Source organism: Cottoperca gobio, chromosome 2, assembly GCF_900634415.1.
Source record: "Cottoperca gobio chromosome 2, fCotGob3.1, whole genome shotgun sequence".
Classification (NCBI taxonomy): Eukaryota; Metazoa; Chordata; class Actinopteri; order Perciformes; family Bovichtidae; genus Cottoperca; species Cottoperca gobio.
The window spans coordinates 3992224-4002454 of NC_041356.1; positions in this window are offsets into that span (position 1 = coordinate 3992224).

Sequence of the window (10231 nt, forward strand, 5' to 3'; positions counted from 1 at the left end):
TAGTTTCTTTCTCTAAGATTGTATCTCTGTATTTTAAAATGATTCAGTGCATTCAGACACTAAGCATATCACGTCATTGTTGTGAGGTTCAGTCTGATTATAGCACGTAATGGTCCATCCAGCTGGTGTGTGTCTGTGCCAGGTTAACAATGCCTTTGAGCTGAGTCAGGGATTGTCTGGGCCACATGCCCAATAACTCCAGCAGTCAATAGTTCACTATTTTATAGCCAGTTTACAGCAACATTGCTTAAGACTGCATGCCGCATGAATCCGATCATCACACATTCCAGGCACACGTTAAAACTTGGAATCTGTCCTGGTCTTCTGCCTTGTTTATGCCTCCATTTTTCCAAATTTCATCCATGCCAGCTACCTGGCAGCTGGGCCTCTTTGGTTGTATCAGCCATTGAGATGGAATAGTTGTGTGGCCAAATCTGCCATGTGTGCTCACACCAATGTGTGATGATTAAATTCATGTCACAACATTTGCAGGTACTCTAGCCTTTAGCAAGTAAGAATTAAAAAAAAAAAGAAGATTTGTGCAGCACTCTCCGGGTGAGGTGTGAAGTGAAAGAAGTCATTATCTACAGAAAACACCTTCCCGAGAGTCGACGAGGAGAGGCTTCAAAAGGATACTTTATTTACGCAATCCAGACACATTGCAGAAAATAGGGGAGAAGCGTGCGGGGAGAATCTCTGGGAGGCCGGTTATGGCAAGCTGCTTAGGTAACTGTATTAGACAACCAAACATCAAAGCCTTAAATATTCAAGGGCCCTCAGATGGCAAGAAATGTACAAATGGATTATTCCTCCTTGAGTAAACACACAGGATATAAACACGTGGCAGAGAAAAAGTTTCTGCAAGGGAGCATTAGGCAAATTGCAGTGGCCGAAGATGAAATATTAAAATATGATGGGAGCAATAGAAGAATGTCTCCAAGACGAGAAGTGGTGTTACCGCAGATCAAACAGAATCACCTTTCTTGCAGGCTCGTACCAGTGAAACCAATTCAGCTACCCCCCCCCCCCCCCCCCCCCCCCAATATCCAGCTGTCACCAGTGACTGTATTCATATTATGATGCTCCTGCTGTGCTCTCCTCCCACATTAGGTGCCATTTCCAAGAAAGCCGTTCAACGAGGCGTCTGAGGCTGTGATGAAGCATAAATGAGCTGAACGAGTCACCATATCGGAGACAAATGTAAAAAGTGAGTCCGTGGAAGTTCTCCAGATGCATCGGTAGGAATGCCTCGTGATGAATAGCTAACCTTGTTTCCTAAACTCTGCTCCCGTGCAGCAGCTTCATCATAATGCAGCTCCATCTTCATACATCTAACTCCTCGCCTGATTTATTAGAGGCTATGGCTGAGTCGCTAGACCTTGCATCAAACGCTACGGCATTTTGCAAGTGCAAACGTTAACATAGAGGGCGTGGAGAAAGATACATTTGTAAGTTGGATGAATGCACCACATCTGAATTGCAAAATATCCAGAGACGCGTTGCACAGATTTGTTTGATAAAAAGATCTCTGCATCCAGTGGCGATGCAAAGAGAAAACGTACACAGGATTTGCTTTGATTGAACACATTTAACACACAAATGATGATCGATTAGTTCAATGTCAGCATCCATACCAGAAGACTGACCTTTCTTTAGCTGTTAAATATTTATGTCGCCTTTTATTGTGGCGGTCCCTTCAGGATAAACCCACATCAATAAGAGATATTTAGTCTGGTATTAATGGCAAAGAGATTTTGGGTATTATTCATGGCTCTGAGTCTTTGAAATGGCTGTGATCCACAGTTAAGATGTGTATTACGACCATCTGGTTAAGATTCACAATCCCAGAAAGCTTGTGTCGCCCACTCGTAAAGCTGTGTGTCCTATCCTGTGGCCGACTGTTTAAAATGCACCGTGCATGTGAGGATTTCTTCTCAGGATAACCGCAGCCCTAATGTACAATCTAAGAAGATTGTTCTGTAAGCATTAAAAGATCATATCTGATAGAAAAGAGATGAAATCATTTCAGACAAAGCTTAACGTGAGCCCCAGAACAGGCACAAGAGGTGCAAGACCAGAGGTTATTCTCTTATCTTTGTGGCCGAAGCGCTCTGGGAAAGCGCCCCTCCTGGCATTTAAAACACATGTCTGCGATAACATCATTGGTTCTTTTCTCCCTCCCTCTGGCCTCCAGAGAGAATCTCAGAGCATCTCTAAATGTCACGTTAAGTGCTTCTCTTGTCCCACACTGACACAAAAATGAGGTGCGCTCTGAATACAAAGAAGGCCCATACTGGATGGCTGCCATAGCTCAAAGCGAGCGACCATTATCTTCTCTCCTCTTTCCTGCTCTCTCCCTCATTTGTTCCAACTGTCAGATGTAACATTTAGTCTCTAATAGGGCTACCAGAAGGACTGCAAACACTTCCACTTGTGGTCCTGAATTTGGGTGCTGGACTACATTCATAAAGCACAAGTCGTGGCAGCTTGGAATAAGCAGTGTGCTACTTATCCTGTTACTTAACATTTAGAGGAAAATATAATTAGATCCTTCAGGTAAGAAATCAGGGGACCAATGGAGTAGAAATGATGTCTCTTTTTAAATGCTAATGTCATAACAAGGTGTGTTTTTTTCTTTAGCTGCACCTAAATAAAGTGTGAGACAGTAATTAAATTCCTCCTAGAAGGTTTCCTGTTAATAACAGCTTCCACAGTGTTTTATCATAATTCACATAGGCTACAGGCAACACGCGTTTAGCAATTCAAACAAGGTGTAACTTCCAACACTGAGCAGAACTTCTCCTCTAGATTGTTACAAAAATGTAATGTGGAAGAACTGTTATAGGAATGGTTTATTCACGTTCTTGCCGAGAGTTATCGCTCTCACGTCAGTACGTTTAGTATGTAGCAAGGGTCAGAAGATGATTAGCTTAGCATAAAGACTGGAAGCTGGTGGAAACAGCCTGTCCAAATGTAAAACAAGAAGTCGACAGCCTCGCAGCACCTCTAACACGTTTTATCTTGTTTGTTGAATCCCTACAAAAACTGTAAACATAACAATTTGTCGGTTCACAGGGCTAACTGTCTCCCCTTCTTCCTGTCTTTATTGTCAGCTAAGCTAACCTGCCGGCTGTAGCTTCATATTTAGCATATGATATGAGAGTGGTACAGCCAGAATTGACAACTTAGCAACATTCTTGCTAGATTTGATAACTTTTAGACCCTTTTAGCGACTTTTCCTTTCTTTCATAAAAGAGCCTTGCCAAAATACTAGTAGCTAATGATGAATGATCTACAGTCAGTTAACTTTGGCCTGACTTCATTATTTTTAACTTACATTTAAAAACCTTAGCCTATAGGCTATAATAGTTTCATAATGAAGTCATGGATACATTAGCATTTGGCGTCATCTAACTTTTCCAGCAGGTTTAGCTACTTCCCATTGAAAATAGTTGGCAACACTGGGTACAGCTAGCTGGAAATGCTTCTCTAGACTAACTTTCCCCTGCTTCCAGTAAAAACACATCTCGAACAATATAACATGTCAATTATAGAGCTTTAGAGGTGATTTAAAAAAAACACTTTGGACAGAGCCAGGCTAGCTGTTTCCCCTGCCTTTATGTGACACTAATCAAGACTGATTACAGAGGAACTTATATGTTTAAGGTAGGAAACAGAGATTATGAGTGCATTTACTGTGTAAGTAATGAGAGGATATTTTCACTCTCATTACTCATGATTACAACACCTCGAAAGAGAAAGTCAGAAAGTGCATGTTCTGATAATAATTGAACTATTATCGCCTCTCCCCCGTCTCTATCACGGCAGTTTTAACATTGCCTTCATATGTGGCTGCAAAAAAATCACTTTCGTTTAGAGGCGACACTTTAAAGGGACCAGTTCAAAAAGTTTGATTAATTCACAGGTTGTTAAGGCGACGTCAAACTTTGACGTCGCCTTAACAACCTGTGAATTAATCGGATGCTCCTAGAAGAAACGTGCAGGGTTTAGTACCGTCTTACAATAAAGTCTGAGTTAAGTTTTGTACCCATGAGCAGATTCATCATACATTAATCCCTCCACATATCCGAGCTCCATTACCTGTGAGGAGCTGCGGCTACTGCTGTGGCAGATTTGCCCTATAGAGCCCGGACCTCGTAGCTCAGTGGGAGGACGAGAGAAAATCAGTGCAAGCCTCGTCATTTGTCTGCTATATATAATTCTTTGGTGCTGGTACCTCTTCTGACCTGTGCAACATTCATAGGGGACAATGAAAGGAAACGGTGGGATGCTTCTCTCCCCCCCCTCCCTCCACCGCAGCGCTCTTTCATCTCTCCTTCCCATAAGGCTGATTCACCACTTGTGACCCCTGTGGCTGCCTCGTTGAAAATAGACAACAAAGTGTCTGAGATGAAAACCGGTGGGCAGTTGTAGGCTGGACTGCTGCTCAGGTTTCATGTTGGTGGGGCAGCGGTGAGCGTTCCTGCTGAGATGACACATCGTTTTGTCTGGACTCTAGTCGTGTAAAAGAGAGCAGGGCTGGCACTGCCATGCACCCACATCTGTAAGCGTTAACAAACACAAGCCTGTTTTCATTTTATTTTTGTTTTAAAATGCCTAAATTAAAACAAATCAAAAACAATTAGCATTAGCTTATCATCTTCCCATAGAGTCCTGCAGGAAGGACGTACATCGGGTGGCAGACATAGAAGTGAGCATCGCACGAGTTCCCTGGACAAAAAGCCAATGGGATTTTTTACATTGGAGTTTTGATGATGACTCCCACCTGATCATGTGGCTGATTTATTATTAGCACAGGTAACTCCAAACACTATATATTGTGCTGTGTTCAAATTGTTGTAAAATTTGAAGTAATGTTAAATAAACTATAAAAAGTGAAGTGATTTTTTTCAGAGTTTCAGTACTGGGGTTACAAGACAATGTATAAAGCATCTTAACTTGGATCAATGGACCAATATTATTTCTTTAGCCCACTAATTTAATAATTCTAATAATACAATAAATCTCAAACCTATAATTATCTGAATTTGTTTATATGATTGTCATGTGTTTTTGTTATGTTTCTTATATTTAAAACTTGTTGGCCAAAAAATTTGTGGACTGTGAACACAAGATGTTTTTTGTTTTTTGCTCTCGATTCGAACTTTCTTTATCTAGAGAATAGCAAAAGTAAAACCACGTATGAATCCCAGAAGTCACTGGGTACGAAACGAAATGAGAACAAATCGTGGATATGAACAAAAATAGGACATTTTTGTATATCGCTTTTGCATGAGGCCCAAAATATTTTGACGTTATCATTTTGTTTGACTTGTAAGTATTTAGGCATTAAAAATCTTCTGTCGATTTTCTCCTTAAATAATTATTTAAACACTTTTGAGAAAAGTGTTGAGTCGCTGAGATCTTAAACTGCATCTCGTTTGACTTTTTGAAAGATAAAAGTCACTATATTTGAACGCATCCTCCCTGATTTATAAATTGCATGTGCACACAAACATAAAAGCCGCTGTATCAAGATTTCTTTTCACCTTTTTGATCATCAAAATATCTGTAGATGCTTATCTGAGAGCAGAAACGCAGTAGCGATAACTACACACGGCACTTCAGTATGCAGAGTGGTCTGAATCCATCTCGTCCTCTGCAGGGGAAGATAAGAACCTCCTTCATGAATAAAGATGTTTCGGCATCCTCCTCTCTCTTTGTTCAATGTGTACTTGTTCCAGTGGCCGTTATTTATAGTCCCACTAAGACCCAGAGTGGTGAGAGTGGGTCTCATGGGGGATTGGGAAGTGAAGCCACTGCTACCTATAGTGGGAAAGATATACCACCTCACCCCCGCTGAGAACTTCGTGCAGGAAATGAACTCATAAATCAAGCAGTAAATTGAGTGTAGGGCTGTGCTTACTCATCTCAAGAGGTCCGCTCCTCTTCCTCCACACACCCCTGCTCCTTTTTACTGCATGACTAATGCAGCGCTGCAAGTTCTCTGCCCGCGCGGGTGTCTCTCACACTGGTAAATTCTTATCAAAAAAAGTGTGGATTTTATTTTCAAGTAAACATCATAACTCTGGCCTGGAGGCTCCAGTGAGTGTGGGAACATAGGAAGAGGAAAAACTGGAGCCAGAAACAAGCATATCCTCAGCATCTTGTCCTACAGCTGAACTTCAGCGCCTCATTGTGATGCCACTGGTGAGAGCTGCCTGTCTTCACCCGGACATAGCCTATGTGGAGAGTCTCCCCTGTCCGCCTCAGGCTATCCTGACAGTCACAGGCCCTGTTCGGAGGAATTAAAATCTCTATTTATCAGAACTTGACTGAAGCTGTCTGGGGACTGGCCGGGGAAATGGCACACAGTCAGCTTCTTCCAGCAGTGGGACTCTGATAGAGAGTTCACCACGCTGGGATGTGCCCGAGCAGGTTGTATCTTGTCAGCATGTGCGATTTAAAAAAACCTCTACCCATCTTCACTCTTTGCTTCACTTTGTTTGAGTGCTGAGCCAGCGCCTGCATTGTCCTGAATGTGAATGTGAAACATCCAAAAGAAGAATTTGAGACTGATCCTTGATTACAAGCAGCAATGTACGTGCCCGGACAAGTGTGTGTGTGTGTGTGTGTGTGTGTGTGTGTGTGTGTGTGGATACACCCTGCTGTGCGTTGCTCCCCATTAAAGCAGGGAGTGTGTCGCCTCCTGCAGATGCTCTCCATCACAGCAGCAGTAGGCAGCATTTGGTCTGACACAGAGGGAAGACAGGAGGGAGGACTCGCCATCACTCCTCCACAATAAAGCCCCAGTGTGCAGAGCTCAGATCAGATCTCTACTGACCTCCGTTGGTGAAATAATGTACATGTTAGGGTGGCTGTCAGTCATGAAGTGCTGTACTTTTTACTGCGGCACATGTATCTGACTGACTGACTAGTTCCTCTTCCGATTAAGATTTTACATTCAAATTAAACATTTGATGAGCTTATACATTTATACAGCTGTTTCTACCCTTTTGGGGTTGTGGGCTCCCTGTGATGCTTCATGTGTCTCTGAGTTGTTAGCAGGTCCACCAAAGAGACATTTCCATTACATTAATGACATTAATTTATGAAAAATGTTCTTGTGATCTCGAATCAAATATGTCATTATCTCGGTAAAATGATCCCGTTATTTCAAGAAATCAACATTTGTTATTTTGACATAATGACTAACTCGTGATCTGGAGAAACAAAACTAAATGAACTAATCCTCACAGGAAAACAGAAGAAATAAAAAGATTGAACCATGGCCGTTTAGGTCTTCCGTAATCTTGTGACCCTTTGGTGGTGACTCCTTTTTAAAAACTTTCCTTGCTTATACCTCTGCACTTTTAACCCTCCTGTTATATTCGTTTTTCTGTAACAGTCAAATATATTCGTGGGTCAATTTGACCCAGTGCATGTTTAATTATCCAAAGAATGGTCAGAAACCCCAAAATCCAGATTTTTTATCTGTACATTATTTGTACCTCTATTACTATCAATTCAATCAATATTTAGTGCAATTGTGTGATTCGCCTCTCACAGATCATGGTTCCATTTGGATCATTCACTCGTTTTTCACAAAAAATAGACATTCCAACTTTTTTTTCTGTACATTGGAAAAACCTAGATATGAAATACATTAGTTTATGAGGGTGGTGCTCGACATGGCACAGGATTATATTACATCAGGTGATGTTGATAAATAGAGATGAGACACCTCTATTCAAGGTCAAATTGACCCGTTCACCTTAAAATCAAGCCAAATGAGTCATAAGGATTTTTATTGAAAGTAAACTTTTAGTAATAATAATAATAATAAGCTTTATTTGTATAGCACCTTTCATACAAGAATTGCAGCCCAAAGTGCTTCACAGCAAAAACATAACAATTAGTACAAGGACAGAATAAGAGCATTTACAGTACAATAATCACAGTGTTGATGTAAATGAGTCTGAAGTACCATTATAAAGATAGCAGATAAAATAGCAGAATCAGTACCATGTCGAGCACAATCCTCATGCCCTGATTCCTCTCTGGGGCTCCTCCAACCGGCTTTCCGGTGTAAACCTGCAGGTTCAGTGCATAGCTGGAGGTTTGCATCACATGATGCCCAGATTTTTATGCCATATTTTTACCAGTTTGGAAGGAATGTATTGCTTAAACGGGCCGCGACCTCTGAATGCCACCAGCCTTTGATCTACCGTGACATTAGGTCCTGGGTTATAGAGTAGAGGAAGCCTCTCTACCCACTTGACCCACACTGTCCTAATAGCTGCCAGCTTGTCTCTCTCACGTTTGCCAGCTCTTGTCTCACGATTATCAAATTGGATTACTCTGGAGAAAATGTGAAAGGTCTCAAGAGACATTGTGGCTCGAAATATGTTCCTGCCTGTGTCTGCATCCCACAGGATGGCTGTTGATTCATCCTTGGACTTGTAGACCCCAGCCAGGATGAGGAGACCCAAATACGCATGTAAATGCATTTCATCCAACTCCTTCCACTCCTCCCCAGACACACGTCTCCCTCCCAGATTAGTAATTTCTAGAATGATTTTCTTTACTGAATTGGGAAGGACCAGCTCAAAAGCAGACTTGACGTCTGGTGGTGATGGCCTAGTGGTCTGGTGGTACAGCTGCCAAACAGAACACTGGAAGGCAGTGAGTTCAACACCAGGGCTGCCACCATTGTGCCCCTGAGCAAGTTAACCCTGAGTTGCTCCAGGGAGACTGTTGCTCTGGATAAGACATGACCTGTAATGTAATGTAATGTAATGTAATGTAATATAATCACTGCCATCCTGGTGATCCCTGGCACTGCCTTCATATGTTTGCTGCCGACAGTGTGGCTTGGGGTATAATGGCCACTGTATTTCATTTTTTTGGACATTAATGTCTATTTTGGAGACATAGCAGTTTCTTCATCTGATGGTTCATAATCAGAATCTTCATCATCAGAATTTATGTCAAGGTGGTCTTCATCGTCAGATGTATTCTCCTCTATTTCACTGTCGTGATCATCACCTCCACTTTCACTGCCGTGTCTGTCTGTCTGTCTGTCTGTCTGTCTGTCTGTCTAATAACAATATGTATCACATATGCACTTCTGACCCCTTTTAACCTCCACTTTGACTGCCAGGTCAGATTGACCCGAATACAATCTCTGTGGTATAAACATGCAGGGGGGGTTGCAAATACATGACATGAACCATTTTCATTTGACATGTTTATTGCACTAATTAAGGTAAGTAGAAGTTTCATTAAAAAAAATACTTTAAAGTATTTTTCCTAGATTTTCAAACGGGTCAATTTGACCCTGAATGTAACAGGGGGGTTAATTAAGTAAGAATTCAGAACATTCACTTGTGATAGAGTGCCGTCACCACTGGGGTTAAGAGGTGGTGATATAGGTTTCCAACAGCTGCAGTTCGTTAGCTAAATCAAACCAAACAATATTATTTATATAAATATTAGATTATACAAAACTGGTAAAGGTGAAAGTAAAAGTGACCTCCACCAACCAATTTCACAGCAGCAGGTTCCGGGTCCCCAATGTGAAAAGGGAGATGATTATTCAATAACCATTTCAACCACAAGGGGGAGCCCTTACACCAGCACACCTACTGTTTTAAGAGGCAAAGTTTTTCAAACCTTCACTTGCATCCTTCGAGCTGTAATTGATGGTTGTTTTCAATATTTCAACTTTTACTACGTTTTAATCATGTTTTATTCGGTTTCCGAACTTCAACTGAAGTGGGAACCGTCTACAACTACGTCTCCTTCATCCCCGTTTTCAGACTCCCCGTTTCTCCATTTCAAAGCCCAGCGGTCTGCTTCTCCCTTCCCCCCCTCTCCCTGCGTCAAGTCGTCACAACCCCACCGGAAACGAGGAGCTTTGCCCTCAAAGTAAAGGTTCGGCATGACTCGGCCCTGGTAATGCTCCACGCATCAGTTTGAAATTAACAAATATTTTTCAGAATGGCTATTGGAATAATAAATCTGCGTTTGGAGCACTGCTTTTTATTGGTCTTATACAAAATAAGGAAGTTTGTCATTTCAGCCACAAACGGTTAATAATAAACGGATATAAAAAAAGTAATAGAAATAGATATAGGCTACGGCATAAAAGGCGTAACATACTGTATGCATAAAAAGCTTGAATAACATTTTTAGAAAGTATAAGGACATGTCAAATACAAAAACTAAT